This window comes from Petromyzon marinus, unplaced genomic scaffold, assembly GCF_048934315.1.
Source record: "Petromyzon marinus isolate PM22_M1 ecotype Great Lakes invasive population unplaced genomic scaffold, UKy_Petmar_22M1.pri1.0 PM_Scaffold_15, whole genome shotgun sequence".
Classification (NCBI taxonomy): domain Eukaryota; kingdom Metazoa; phylum Chordata; class Hyperoartia; order Petromyzontiformes; family Petromyzontidae; genus Petromyzon; species Petromyzon marinus.
This window is the reverse complement of record NW_027423113.1, coordinates 379,379-396,762: the sequence shown is the minus strand read 5'-3', so window position 1 is coordinate 396,762 and position 17,384 is coordinate 379,379.

Genomic DNA, 17,384 nt, shown 5'->3' with positions numbered 1-17,384 from the left:
TCTCACTGATTAACACTGAACCCTATGGGAGTCTCACTGATTAAAACTGAACCCTGTAGGAGTCTCAGTGATTAACACTGAACCCTGAGGGAGTCTCACTGATTAACACTGAACAGTGTGGGATTCTCACTGATTAACACCGAACACTGTGGGAATCTCAATGATTAACACTGAATCCTGTGGTAGTCTCACTGATTAACAATGAACCCTATGGGAGTCTCAGTGATTAACACATGAACCCTGAGGGAGTCTCACTGATTAACACTGAACCCTGTGAGAGTCTCACTGATTAACACTGAAACCTGTGGGAGTCTTACTGATTAACACTGAACCCTATGGGAGTCTCATTGATTAACACTGACCCCTATGGGAGTCTCACTGATTAACACATGAACCCTGTGGGAGTCTCACTGATTTACACTGAACCCTATGGGAGTCTCACTGATTAACACTGAACCCTATGGGAGTCTCAGTGATTAACACTGAACCCTGAGGGAGTCTCATTGATTAACACTGAACAGTGTGGGATTCTCACTGATTAACACCAAACACTGTGGGAGTCTCAATGATTAACACTGAATCCTGTGGGAGTCTCACTGATTAACAATGAACCCTATGGGAGTCTCACTGATTAACACATGAACCCTGAGGGAGTCTCACTGATTAACACTGCACCCTGTGAGAGTCTCACTGATTAACACTGAAACCTGTGGGAGTCTCACTGATTAACACTTAACCCTATTGGAGTCTCACTGATTAACACTGAAACCTGTGGGAGTCTCACTGATTAACACTGAACCCTATGGGAGTCTCACTGATTAACACTGAACCCTGAGGGAGTCTCATTGATTAACACTGAACAGTGTGGGATTCTCACTGATTAACACCGAACACTGTGGGAGTCTCAATGATTAATACTGAATCCTGTGGGAGTCTCACTGATTAACAATGAACCCTATGGGAGTCTCACTGATTAACACATGAACCCTGAGGGAGCCTCACTGATTAACACTGAACCCTATGGGAGTCTCACTGATTAACAATGAACCCTATGGGAGTCTCACTGATTAACACTGAACTCTATGGGATTCTCACTGATTAACACTGAACCCTATGGGAGTCTCACTGATTAACACTGAACCCTGTGGGAGTCTCAGTGATTAACACTGAACCCTGAGGGAGTCTCATTGATTAACACTGAACAGTGTGGGATTCTCACTGATTAACACCGAACACTGTGGGAGTCTCAATGATTAACACTGAATCCTGTGGGAGTCTCACTGATTAACACTGAATGCTAAGGGAGTCTCACTGATTAACACTGGACCCTGTGGGAGTCTCACTGATTAACACTTAACCCTATTGGAGTCTCACTGATTAACATTGAAACATGTGGGAGTCTCACTGATTAACACTGAACCCTATGGGAGTCTCACTGATTAACACTGCACCCTGTGGGAGTCTCACTGATTAACACTGAACCCTATGGGAGTCTCACTGATTAACAGTGAACCCTGTGGGAGTCTCACTGATTAACACTGAACCCTGTGGGAGTCTCACTGATTAACACTTAACCCTATTGGAGTCTCACTGATTAACACTGAAACCCTAAGGGAGTCTCACTGATTAACACTGAGCCCTATGGGAGTCTCACTGATTAACACTTAACCCTATTGGAGTCTCACTGCTTAACACTGAAACCTGTGGGAGTCTCACTGATTAACACTGAACCCTATGGGAGACTCACTGATTAACACTGAACCCTGTGGGAGTCTCAGTGATTAACACTGAACCCTGAGGGAGTCTCACTGATTAACACTGAACAGTGTGGGATTCTCACTGATTAACACCGAACACTGTGGGAGTCTCAATGATTAACACTGAACCCTGTGAGAGTCTCACTGATTAACACTGAAACCTGTGGGAGTCTTACTGATTAACACTGAACCCTATGGGAGTCTCATTGATTAACACTGAACCCTATGGGAGTCTCACTGATTAACACTGAACCCTGTGGGAGTCTCACTGATTAACACTGAACCCTGTGGGAGTCTCACTGATTAACACTGAACCCTATGGGAGTCTCACTGATTAACACTTAACCCTATGGGAGTCTCACTCATTACCACTGAACCCTGTGGGATTCTCACTGATTAACACTGAACACTGTGGGAGTGTCACTTGATTAACACTGAACCGTGTGGGAGTCTCACTGATTAACACTGAACCCTATGGGAGTCTCACTGATTAAAACTGAACCCTGTAGGAGTCTCAGTGATTAACACTGAACCCTGAGGGAGTCTCACTGATTAACACTGAACAGTGTGGGATTCTCACTGATTAACACCGAACACTGTGGGAATCTCAATGATTAACACTGAATCCTGTGGTAGTCTCACTGATTAACAATGAACCCTATGGGAGTCTCAGTGATTAACACATGAACCCTGAGGGAGTCTCACTGATTAACACTGAACCCTGTGAGAGTCTCACTGATTAACACTGAAACCTGTGGGAGTCTTACTGATTAACACTGAACCCTATGGGAGTCTCATTGATTAACACTGACCCCTATGGGAGTCTCACTGATTAACACATGAACCCTGTGGGAGTCTCACTGATTTACACTGAACCCTATGGGAGTCTCACTGATTAACACTGAACCCTATGGGAGTCTCACTGATTAACACTGAACCCTGTGGGAGTCTCACTGATTAACACTGAACCCTGTGGGAGTCTCACTGATTAACACTGAACCCTATGGGAGTCTCACTGATTAACACTTAACCCTATGGGAGTCTCACTCATTAACACTGAACCCTGTGGGAGTCTCACTGATTAACACTGAACACTGTGGGAGTGTCACTTGATTAACACTGAACCCTGTGGGAGTCTCACTGATTAACACTGAACCCTGTTGGAGTCTCACTGATTAACACTGAAACCCTAAGGGAGTCTCACTGATTAACACTGAACCATAAGGGAGTCTCACTGATTAACACTGAACCCTGTGGGAGTCTCACTGATTAACACTTAACCCTATTGGAGTCTCACTGATTAACACTGAAACCCTAAGGGAGTCTCACTGATTAACACTGAACCCTGTTGGAGTCTCAGTGATTAACACTGAACCCTATGGGAGTCTCACTGATTAACACTGAACCCTGTGGGAGTCTCACTGATTAACACTGAACCCTGTGGGAGTCTCACTGATTAACACTGAACCCTGTGGGAGTCTCACTGATTAACACTGAAGCCTATGGGAGTCTCACTGATTAACACTGAACCCCATGGGAGTCTCACTGATTAACACTTAACCCTATGGGAGTCTCACTGATTAACACTGAACCCTGAGGGAGTCTCACTGATTAACACTGAACCCTAAGGGAGTCTCACTGATTAACACTGAACCCTGTTGGAGTCTCAGTGATTAACACTGAACCATATGGGAGTCTCACTGATTAACACTGCACCCTGTGGGAGTCTCACTGATTAACACTGAACCCTATGGGAGTCTCACTGATTAACAGTGAACCCTGTGGGAGTCTCACTGATTAACACTGAACCCTGTGGGAGTCTCACTGATTAACACTGAACCCTGTGGGATTCTCACTGATTAACACATGAAGCCTATGGGAGTCTCACTGATTAACACTGAACCCCATGGGAGTCTCACTGATTAACACTTAACCCTATGGGAGTCTCACTGATTACCACTGAACCCTGAGGGAGTCTCACTGATTAACACTGAACCCTAAGGGAGTCTCACTGATTAACACTGAACCCTGTGGGAGTCTCAGTGATTAACACTGAACCCTGAGGGAGTCTCACTGATTAACACTGAACAGTGTGGGATTCTCACTGATTAACACCGAACACTGTGGGAGTCTCAATGATTAACACTGAATCCTGTGGGAGTCTCACTGATTAACACTGAACGCTAAGGGAGTCTCACTGATTAACACTGAACCCTGTGGGAGTCTCACTGATTAACACTTAACCCTATTGGAGTCTCACTGATTAACACTGAAACCTGTGGGAGTCTCACTGATTAACACTGAACCCTATGGGAGTCTCACTGATTAACACTGAACCCTGTGGGAGTCTCACTGATTAACACTGAACCCTATGGGAGTCTCACTGATTAACAATGAACGCTATGGGAGTCTCACTGATTAACACTGAACCCTGTGGGAGTCTCAGTGATTAACACTGAACCCTGAGGGAGTCTCATTGATTAACACTGAACAGTGTGGGATTCTCACTGATTAACACCGAACACTGTGGGAGTCTCAATGATTAACACTGAATCCTGTGGGAGTCTCACTGATTAACAATGAACCCTATGGGAGTCTCACTGATTAACACATGAACCCTGAGGGAGTCTCACTGATTAACACTGCACCCTGTGAGAGTCTCACTGATTAACACTGAAACCTGTGGGAGTCTCACTGATTAACACTTAACCCTATTGGAGTCTCACTGATTAACACTGAAACCTGTGGGAGTCTCACTGATTAACACTGAACCCTATGGGAGTCTCACTGATTAACACTGAACCTTGTTGGAGTCTCAGTGATTAACACTGAACCCTATGGGAGCCTCACTGATTAACACTGAACCCTATGGGAGTCTCACTGATTAACAATGAACCCTATGGGAGTCTCACTGATTAACACTGAACTCTATGGGATTCTCACTGATTAACACTGAACCCTATGGGAGTCTCACTGATTAACACTGAACCCTGTGGGAGTCTCAGTGATTAACACTGAACCCTGAGGGAGTCTCACTGATTAACACTGAACAGTGTGGGATTCTCACTGATTAACACCGAACACTGTGGGAGTCTCAATGATTAACACTGAATCCTGTGGGAGTCTCACTGATTAACACTGAATGCTAAGGGAGTCTCACTGATTAACACTGGACCCTGTGGGAGTCTCACTGATTAACACTTAACCCTATTGGAGTCTCACTGATTAACACTGAAACCTGTGGGAGTCTCACTGATTAACACTGAACCCTATGGGAGTCTCACTGATTAACACTGCACCCTGTGGGAGTCTCACTGATTAACACTGAACCCTATGGGAGTCTCACTGATTAACAGTGAACCCTGTGGGAGTCTCACTGATTAACACTGAACCCTGTGGGAGTCTCACTGATTAACACTTAACCCTATTGGAGTCTCACTGCTTAACACTGAAACCTGTGGGAGTCTCACTGATTAACACTGAACCCTATGGGAGACTCACTGATTAACACTGAACCCTGTGGGAGTCTCACTGATTAACACTGCACTCTATGGGATTCTCACTGATTAACACTGAACCCTATGGGAGTCTCACTGATTAACACTGAACCCTGTGGGAGTCTCAGTGATTAACACTGAACCCTGAGGGAGTCTCACTGATTAACACTGAACAGTGTGGGAGTCTCACTGATTAACACCGAACACTGTGGGAGTCTCAATGATTAACACTGAATCCTGTGGGAGTCTCACTGATTAACAATGAACCCTATGGGAGTCTCACTGATTAACACATGAACCCTGAGGGAGTCTCACTGATTAACACTGAATCCTGTGGGAGTCTCACTGATTAAAACTGAAACCTGTGGGAGTCTCACTGATTAACACTGAACCCTATGGGAGTCTCATTGATTAACACTGAACCCTATGGGAGTCTCACTGATTAACACATGAACCCTGTGGGAGTCTCACTGATTTACACTGAACCCTATGGGAGTCTCACTGATTAACACTGAACCCTATGGGAGTCTCACTGATTAACACTTAACCCTATGGGAGTCTCACTCATTAACACTGAACCCTATGGGAGTCTCACTGATTAACAATGAACCCTATGGGAGTCTCACTGATTAACACTGAACTCTATGGGATTCTCACTGATTAACACTGAACCCTATGGGAGTCTCACTGATTAACACTGAATCCTGTGGGAGTCTCAGTGATTAACCCTGAACCCTGAGGGAGTCTCACTGATTAACACTGAACAGTGTGGGATTCTCACTGATTAACACCGAACACTGTGGGAGTCTCACTGATTTACACTGAACCCTATGGGAGTCTCACTGATTAACACTGAACCCTATGGGAGTCTCACTGATTAACAATGAACCCTATGGGAGTCTCACTGATTAACACTGAACTCTATGGGATTCTCACTGATTAACACTGAACCCTATGGGAGTCTCACTGATTAACACTGAACCCTATGGGAGTCTCACTGATTAACACTGAACCCTATGGGAGTCTCATTGATTAACACTGAACCCTATGGGAGTCTCACTGATTAACACATGAACCCTGTGGGAGTCTCACTGATTTACACTGAACCCTATGGGAGTCTCACTGATTAACACTGAACCCTATGGGAGTCTCACTGATTAACACTTAACCCTATGGGAGTCTCACTCATTAACACTGAACCCTATGGGAGTCTCACTGATTAACAATGAACCCTATGGAAGTCTCACTGATTAACACTGAACTCTATGGGATTCTCACTGATTAACACTGAACCCTATGGGAGTCTCACTGATTAACACTGAACCCTGTGGGAGTCTCAGTGATTAACACTGAACCCTGAGGGAGTCTCACTGATTAACACTGAACAGTGTGGGATTCTCACTGATTAACACCGAACACTGTGGGAGTCTCAATGATTAACACTGAATCCTGTGGGAGTCTCACTGATTAACACTGAATGCTAAGGGAGTCTCACTGATTAACACTGGACCCTGTGGGAGTCTCACTGATTAACACTTAACCCTATTGGAGTCTCACTGATTAACACTGAAACCTGTGGGAGTCTCACTGATTAACACAGAACCCTATGGGAGTCTCACTGATTAACACTGCACCCTGTGGGAGTCTCACTGATTAACACTGCACTCTATGGGATTCTCACTGATTAACACTGAACCCTATGGGAGTCTCACTGATTAACACTGAACCCTGTGGGAGTCTCAGTGATTAACACTGAACCCTGAGGGAGTCTCACTGATTAACACTGAACAGTGTGGGAGTCTCACTGATTAACACCGAACACTGTGGGAGTCTCAATGATTAACACTGAATCCTGTGGGAGTCTCACTGATTAACAATGAACCCTATGGGAGTCTCACTGATTAACACATGAACCCTGAGGGAGTCTCACTGATTAACACTGAACCCTGTGGGAGTCTCACTGATTAAAACTGAAACCTGTGGGAGTCTCACTGATTAACACTGAACCCTATGGGAGTCTCATTGATTAACACTGAACCCTATGGGAGTCTCACTGATTAACACATGAACCCTGTCGGAGTCTCACTGATTTACACTGAACCCTATGGGAGTCTCACTGATTAACACTGAACCCTATGGGAGTCTCACTGATCAACACTGAACCCTATGGGAGTCTCACTGATTAACACTTAACCCTATGGGAGTCTCACTCATTAACACTGAACCCTGTGGGAGTCTCACTGATTAACACTGAACACTGTGGGAGTGTCACTTGATTAACACTGAACCCTGTGGGAGTCTCACTGATTAACACTGAACCCTGTTGGAGTCTCAGTGATTAACACTGAACCCTATGGGAGTCTCACTGATTAACACTGCACCCTGTGGGAGTCTCACTGATTAACACTGAACCCTATGGGAGTCTCACTGATTAACAGTGAACCCTGTGGGAGTCTCACTGATTAACACTGAACCCTGTGGGAGTCTCACTGATTAACACTGAACCCTGTGGGAGTCTCACTGATTAACACTGAAGCCTATGGGAGTATCACTGATTAACACTGAACCCCATGGGAGTCTCACTGATTAACACTTAACCCTATGGGAGTCTCACTGATTAACACTGAACCCTGAGGGAGTCTCACTGATTAACACTGAACCCTAAGGGAGTCTCACTGATTAACACTGAACCCTGTGGGAGTCTCACTGATTAACACTTAACCCTATTGGAGTCTCACTGATTAACACTGAAACCCTAAGGGAGTCTCACTGATTAACACTGAACCCTATGGGAGTCTCACTGATTAACACTGAACCCTGTGGTAGTCTCACTGATTAACACTGAACTCTATGGGATTCTCACTGATTAACACTGAACCCTATGGGAGTCTCACTGATTAACACTGAACCCTGTGGGAGTCTCAGTGATTAACACTGAACCCTGAGGGAGTCTCACTGATTAACACTGAACAGTGTGGGAGTCTCACTGATTAACACCGAACACTGTGGGAGTCTCAATGATTAACACTGAATCCTGTGGGAGTCTCACTGATTAACACTGAACCCTATGGGAGTCTCACTGATTAACACTGAACCCTGTGGGAGTCTCATTGATTAACACTGAAGCCTATGGGAGTCTCACTGATTAACACTGAACCCCATGGGAGTCTCACTGATTAACACTTAACCCTATGGGAGTCTCACTGATTAACACTGAACCCTGAGGGAGTCTCACTGATTAACACTGAACCCTGTGGGAGTCTCACTGATTAACACTTAACCCTATTGGAGTCTCACTGATTAACACTGAAACCCTAAGGGAGTCTCACTGATTAACACTGAACCCTATGGGAGTCTCACTGATTAACACTGAACCCTGTGGGAGTCTCACTGATTAACACTGAACTCTATGGGATTCTCACTGATTAACACTGAACCCTATGGGAGTCTCAGTGATTAACACTGAACCCTGTGGGAGTCTCAGTGATTAACACTGAACCCTGAGGGAGTCTCACTGATTAACACTGAACAGTGTGGGAGTCTCGCTGATTAACACCGAACACTGTGGGAGTCTCAATGATTAACACTGAATCCTGTGGGAGTCTCACTGATTAACAATGAACCCTATGGGAATCTCACTGATTAACACATGAACCCTGAGGGAGTCTCACTGATTAACACTGAACCCTGTGGAAGTCTCACTGATTAACACTGAAACCTGTGGGAGTCTCACTGATTAACACTGAACCCTATGGGAGTCTCACTGATTAACACTGAAACCTGTGGGAGTCTCACTGATTAACACTGAACCCTATGGGAGTCTCATTGATTAACACTGAACCCTATGGGAGTCTCACTGATTAACACATGAACCCTGAGGTAGTCTCACTGATTAACACTGAACCCTGTGGGAGTCTCACTGATTAACACTGAAACCTGTGGGAGTCTCACTGATTAACACTGAAGCCTATGGGAGTATCACTGATTAACACTGAACCCCATGGGAGTCTCACTGATTAACACTTAACCCTATGGGAGTCTCACTGATTAACACTGAACCCTGAGGGAGTCTCACTGATTAACACTGAACCCTAAGGGAGTCTCACTGATTAACACTGAACCCTGTGGGAGTCTCACTGATTAACACTTAACCCTATTGGAGTCTCACTGATTAACACTGAAACCCTAAGGGAGTCTCACTGATTAACACTGAACCCTATGGGAGTCTCACTGATTAACACTGAACCCTGTGGGAGTCTCACTGATTAACACTGAACTCTATGGGATTCTCACTGATTAACACTGAACCCTATGGGAGTCTCACTGATTAACACTGAACCCTGTGGGAGTCTCAGTGATTAACACTGAACCCTGAGGGAGTCTCACTGATTAACACTGAACAGTGTGGGAGTCTCACTGATTAACACCGAACACTGTGGGAGTCTCAATGATTAACACTGAATCCTGTGGGAGTCCCACTGATTAACACTGAACCCTATGGGAGTCTCACTGATTAACACTGAACCCTGTGGGAGTCTCACTGATTAACACTGAAGCCTATGGGAGTCTCACTGATTAACACTGAACCCCATGGGAGTCTCACTGATTAACACTTAACCCTATGGGAGTCTCACTGATTAACACTTAACCCTATTGGAGTCTCACTGATTAACACTGAAACCCTATGGGAGTCTCACTGATTAACACTGAACCCTGAGGGAGTCTCACTGATTAACACTGAACCCTGTGGGAGTCTCACTGATTAACACTTAACCCTATTGGAGTCTCACTGATTAACACTGAAACCCTATGGGATTCTCACTGATTAACACTGAACCCTATGGGAGTCTCAGTGATTAACACTGAACCCTGTGGGAGTCTCAGTGATTAACACTGAACCCTGAGGGAGTCTCACTGATTAACACTGAACAGTGTGGGAGTCTCGCTGATTAACACCGAACACTGTGGGAGTCTCAATGGTTAACACTGAATCCTGTGGGAGTCTCACTGATTAACAATGAACCCTATGGGAATCTCACTGATTAACACATGAACCCTGAGGGAGTCTCACTGATTAACACTGAACCCTGTGGGAGTCTCACTGATTAACACTGAAACCTGTGGGAGTCTCACTGATTAACACTGAACCCTATGGGAGTCTCACTGATTAACACTGAAACCTGTGGGAGTCTCACTGATTAACACTGAACCCTATGGGAGTCTCATTGATTAACACTGAACCCTATGGGAGTCTCACTGATTAACACATGAACCCTGAGGTAGTCTCACTGATTAACACTGAACCCTGTGGGAGTCTCACTGATTAACACTGAAACCTGTGGGAGTCTCACTGATTAACACTGAAGCCTATGGGAGTATCACTGATTAACACTGAACCCCATGGGAGTCTCACTGATTAACACTTAACGTCTCACTGATTAACACTGAACCCTGAGGGAGTCTCACTGATTAACACTGAACCCTAAGGGAGTCTCACTGATTAACACTGAACCCTGTGGGAGTCTCACTGATTAACACTTAACCCTATTGGAGTCTCACTGATTAACACTGAAACCCTAAGGGAGTCTCACTGATTAACACTGAACCCTATGGGAGTCTCACTGATTAACACTGAACCCTGTGGGAGTCTCACTGATTAACACTGAACTCTATGGGATTCTCACTGATTAACACTGAACCCTATGGGAGTCTCACTGATTAACACTGAACCCTGTGGGAGTCTCAGTGATTAACACTGAACCCTGAGGGAGTCTCACTGATTAACACTGAACAGTGTGGGAGTCTCACTGATTAACACCGAACACTGTGGGAGTCTCAATGATTAACACTGAATCCTGTGGGAGTCCCACTGATTAACACTGAACCCTATGGGAGTCTCACTGATTAACACTGAACCCTGTGGGAGTCTCACTGATTAACACTGAAGCCTATGGGAGTCTCACTGATTAACACTGAACCCCATGGGAGTCTCACTGATTAACACTTAACCCTATGGGAGTCTCACTGATTAACACTGAACCCTGAGGGAGTCTCACTGATTAACACTGAACCCTGTGGGAGTCTCACTGATTAACACTTAACCCTATTAGAGTCTCACTGATTAACACTGAAACCCTAAGGGAGTCTCACTGATTAACAATGAACCCTATGGGAGTCTCACTGATTAACACTGAACCCTGTGGGAGTCTCACTGATTAACACTGAACTCTATGGGATTCTCACTGATTAACACTGAACCCTATGGGAGTCTCAGTCATTAACACTGAAGCCTGTGGGAGTCTCAGTGATTAACACTGAACCCTGAGGGAGTCTCACTGATTAACACTGAACAGTGTGGGAGTCTCACTGATTAACACCGAACACTGTGGGAGTCTCAATGATTAACACTGAATCCTGTGGGAGTCTCACTGATTAACAATGAACCCTATGGGAGTCTCACTGATTAACACATGAACCCTGAGGGAGTCTCACTGATTAACACTGAACCCTGTGGGAGTCTCACTGATTAACACTGAAACCTGTGGGAGTCTCACTGATTAACACTGAACTCTATGGGATTCTCACTGATTAACACTGAACCCTATGGGAGTCTCACTGATTAACACTGAACCCTGTGGGAGTCTCAGTGATTAACACTGAACCCTGAGGGAGTTTCACTGATTAACACTGAACAGTGTGGGAGTCTCACTGATTAACACCGAACACTGTGGGAGTCTCAATGATTAACACTGAATCCTGTGGGAGTCTCACTGATTAACACTGAACCCTATAGGAGTCTCACTGATTAACACTGAACCCTGTGGGAGTCTCACTGATTAACAATGAAGCCTATGGGAGTCTCACTGATTAACACTGAACCCCATGGGAGTCTCACTGATTAACACTTAACCCTATGGGAGTCTCACTGATTAACACTGAACCCTGCGGGAGTCTCACTGATTAACACTGAACCCTGTGGGAGTCTCACTGATTAACACTTAACCCTATTGGAGTCTCACTGATTAACACTGAAACCCTAAGGGAGTCTCACTGATTAACACTGAACCCTATGGGAGTCTCACTGATTAACACTGAACCCTGTGGGAGTCTCAGTGATTAACAATGAACTCTATGGGATTCTCACTGATTAACACTGAACCCTATGGGAGTCTCAGTGATTAACACTGAACCCTGTGGGAGTCTCAGTGATTAACACTGAACCCTGAGGGAGTCTCACTGATTAACACTGAACAGTGTGGGAGTCTCACTGATTAACACCGAACACTGTGGGAGTCTCAATGATTAACACTGAATCCTGTGGGAGTCTCACTGATTAACAATGAACCCTATGGGAGTCTCACTGATTAACACATGAACCCTGAGGGAGTCTCACTGATTAACACTGAACCCTGTGGGAGTCTCACTGATTAACACTGAAACCTGTGGGAGTCTCACTGATTAACACTGAACCCTTTGGGAGTCTCATTGATTAACACTGAACCCTATGAGAGTCTCACTGATTAACACATGAACCCTGTGGGAGTCTCACTGATTTACACTGAACCCTATGGGAGTCTCACTGATTAACACTGAACCCTATGGGAGTCTCACTGATTAACACTGAACCCTATGGGAGTCTCACTGATTAACACTTAACCCTATGGGAGTCTCACTCATTAACACTGAACCCTGTGGGAGTCTCACTGATTAACACTGAAACCCTAAGGGAGTCTCACTGATTAACACTGAAGCCTATGGGAGTCTCACTGATTAACACTGAACCCCATGGGAGTCCCACTGATTAACACTTAACCCTATGGGAGTCTCACTGATTAACACTGAACCCTGAGGGAGTCTCACTGATTAACACTGAACCCTGTGGGAGTCTCACTGATTAACACTTAACCCTATTGGAGTCTCACTGATTAACACTGAAACCCTAAGGGAGTCTCACTGATTAACACTGAACCCTATGGGAGTCTCACTGATTAACACTGAACCCTGTGGGAGTCTCACTGATTAACACTGAACTCTATGGGATTCTCACTGATTAACACTGAACCCTATGGGAGTCTCAGTGATTAACACTGAACCCTGTGGGAGTCTCAGTGATTAACACTGAACCCTGAGGGAGTCTCACTGATTAACACTGAACAGTGTGGGAGTCTCACTGATTAACACCGAACACTGTGGGAGTCTCAATGATTAACACTGAATCCTGTGGGAGTCTCACTGATTAACAATGAACCCTATGGGAGTCTCACTGATTAACACATGAACCCTGAGGGAGTCTCACTGATTAACACTGAACCCTGTGGGAGTCTCACTGATTAACACTGAAACCTGTGGGAGTCTCACTGATTAACACTGAACCCTATGGGAGTCTCATTGATTAACACTGAACCCTATGAGAGTCTCACTGATTAACACATGAACCCTGTGGGAGTCTCACTGATTTACACTGAACCCTATGGGAGTCTCACTGATTAACACTGAACCCTATGGGAGTCTCACTGATTAACACTGAACCCTATGGGAGTCTCACTGATTAACACTTAACCCTATGGGAGTCTCACTCATTAACACTGAACCCTGTGGGAGTCTCACTGATTAACACTGAACACTGTGGGAGTGTCACTTGATTAACACTGAACCCTGTGGGAGTCTCACTGATTAACACTGAACCCTATGGGAGTCTCACTGATTAACACTGAACACTGTGGGAGTCTCACTTGATTAACACTGAACCTTGTGGGAGTCTCACTGATTAACACTGAACCTATGTGAGTCTCACTGATTAACACATGAACCCTGTGGGAGTCTCACTGATTAACACTGAACCCTGTGGGAGTCTCACTGATTAACACTGAACCCTGTGGGAGTCTCACTGATTAACACTGAAGCCTGTGGGAGTCTCACTGATTAACACTGAACCCTATGGGAGTCTCATTGATTAACACTGAACCCTATGGGAGTCTCACTGATTAACACATGAACCCTGTGGGAGTCTCACTCATTTACACTGAACCCTATGGGAGTCTCACTGATTAACACTGAACCCTATGGGAGTCTCACTGATTAACACTGAACCCTATGGGAGTCTCACTGATTATCACTGAAACCTGTGGGAGTCTCACTGATTAATACCGAACCCTATGGGAGTCTCACTGATTAACACTGAACCGTGTGGGAGTCTCACTGATTAACACTGAACCCTGTGGGAGTCTCACTGATTAACACTGAACCTTGTGGGGGACTCACTGATTAACACTGAACCCTATGGGAGTCTCACTGATTAACACTGAACCCTCTGGGAGTCTTACTGATTAACACTGAACCCTGTGAGAGTCTCACTGATGAACACTGAACCCGATGGGAGTCTCACTGATTAACACAGAACCCTCTGGAAGTCTTACTGATTAACACTGAACCCTGTGGGAGTCTCACTGATTAACACTTAACCCTATTGGAGTCTCACTGATTAACACTGAAACCCTAAGGGAGTCTCACTGATTAACACTGAACCCTATGGGAGTCTCACTGATTAACACTTAACCCTATTGGAGTCTCACTGATTAACACTGAAACCTGTGGGAGTCTCACTGATTAACACTGAACCCTATGGGAGTCTCACTGATTAACACTGAACCCTGTGGGAGTCTCACTGATTAACACTGAACTCTATGGGATTCTCACTGATTAACACTGAACCCTATGGGAGTCTCACTGATTAACACTGAACCCTGTGGGAGTCTCAGTGATTAACACTGAACCCTGAGGGAGTCTCACTGATTAACACTGAACAGTGTGGGAGTCTCACTGATTAACACCGAACACTGTGGGAGTCTCAATGATTAACACTGAATCCTGTGGGAGTCTCACTGATTAACAATGAACCCTATGGGAGACTCACTGATTAACACATGAACCCTGAGGGAGTCTCACTGATTAACACTGAACCCTGTGGGAGTCTCACTGATTAACACTGAAGCCTATGGGAGTATCACTGATTAACACTGAACCCCATGGGAGTCTCACTGATTAACACTTAACCCTATGGGAGTCTCACTGATTAACACTGAACCCTGAGGGAGTCTCACTGATTAACACTGAACCCTAAGGGAGTCTCACTGATTAACACTGAACCCTGTGGGAGTCTCACTGATTAACACTTAACCCTATTGGAGTCTCACTGATTAACACTGAAACCCTAAGGGAGTCTCACTGATTAACACTGAACCCTATGGGAGTCTCACTGATTAACACTGAACCCTGTGGTAGTCTCACTGATTAACACTGAACTCTATGGGATTCTCACTGATTAACACTGAACCCTATGGGAGTCTCACTGATTAACACTGAACCCTGTGGGAGTCTCAGTGATTAACACTGAACCCTGAGGGAGTCTCACTGATTAACACTGAACAGTGTGGGAGTCTCACTGATTAACACCGAACACTGTGGGAGTCTCAATGATTAACACTGAATCCTGTGGGAGTCTCACTGATTAACACTGAACCCTATGGGAGTCTCACTGATTAACACTGAACCCTGTGGGAGTCTCATTGATTAACACTGAAGCCTATGGGAGTCTCACTGATTAACACTGAACCCCATGGGAGTCTCACTGATTAACACTTAACCCTATGGGAGTCTCACTGATTAACACTGAACCCTGAGGGAGTCTCACTGATTAACACTGAACCCTGTGGGAGTCTCACTGATTAACACTTAACCCTATTGCAGTCTCACTGATTAACACTGAAACCCTAAGGGAGTCTCACTGATTAACACTGAACCCTATGGGAGTCTCACTGATTAACACTGAACCCTGTGGGAGTCTCACTGATTAACACTGAACTCTATGGGATTCTCACTGATTAACACTGAACCCTATGGGAGTCTCAGTGATTAACACTGAACCCTGTGGGAGTCTCAGTGATTAACACTGAACCCTGAGGGAGTCTCACTGATTAACACTGAACAGTGTGGGAGTCTCGCTGATTAACACCGAACACTGTGGGAGTCTCAATGATTAACACTGAATCCTGTGGGAGTCTCACTGATTAACAATGAACCCTATGGGAATCTCACTGATTAACACATGAACCCTGAGGGAGTCTCACTGATTAACACTGAACCCTGTGGAAGTCTCACTGATTAACACTGAAACCTGTGGGAGTCTCACTGATTAACACTGAACCCTATGGGAGTCTCACTGATTAACACTGAAACCTGTGGGAGTCTCACTGATTAACACTGAACCCTATGGGAGTCTCATTGATTAACACTGAACCCTATGGGAGTCTCACTGATTAACACATGAACCCTGAGGTAGTCTCACTGATTAACACTGAACCCTGTGGGAGTCTCACTGATTAACACTGAAACCTGTGGGAGTCTCACTGATTAACACTGAAGCCTATGGGAGTATCACTGATTAACACTGAACCCCATGGGAGTCTCACTGATTAACACTTAACCCTATGGGAGTCTCACTGATTAACACTGAACCCTGAGGGAGTCTCACTGATTAACACTGAACCCTAAGGGAGTCTCACTGATTAACACTGAACCCTGTGGGAGTCTCACTGATTAACACTTAACCCTATTGGAGTCTCACTGATTAACACTGAAACCCTAAGGGAGTCTCACTGATTAACACTGAACCCTATGGGAGTCTCACTGATTAACACTGAACCCTGTGGGAGTCTCACTGATTAACACTGAACTCTATGGGATTCTCACTGATTAACACTGAACCCTATGGGAGTCTCACTGATTAACACTGAACCCTGTGGGAGTCTCAGTGATTAACACTGAACCCTGAGGGAGTCTCACTGATTAACACTGAACAGTGTGGGAGTCTCACTGATTAACACCGAACACTGTGGGAGTCTCAATGATTAACACTGAATCCTGTGGGAGTCCCACTGATTAACACTAAACCCTATGGGAGTCTCACTGATTAACACTGAACCCTGTGGGAGTCTCACTGATTAACACTGAACCCTGAGGGAGTCTCACTGATTAACACTGAACCCCATGGGAGTCTCACTGATTAACACTTAACCCTATGGGAGTCTCACTGATTAACACTTAACCCTATTGGAGTCTCACTGATTAACAC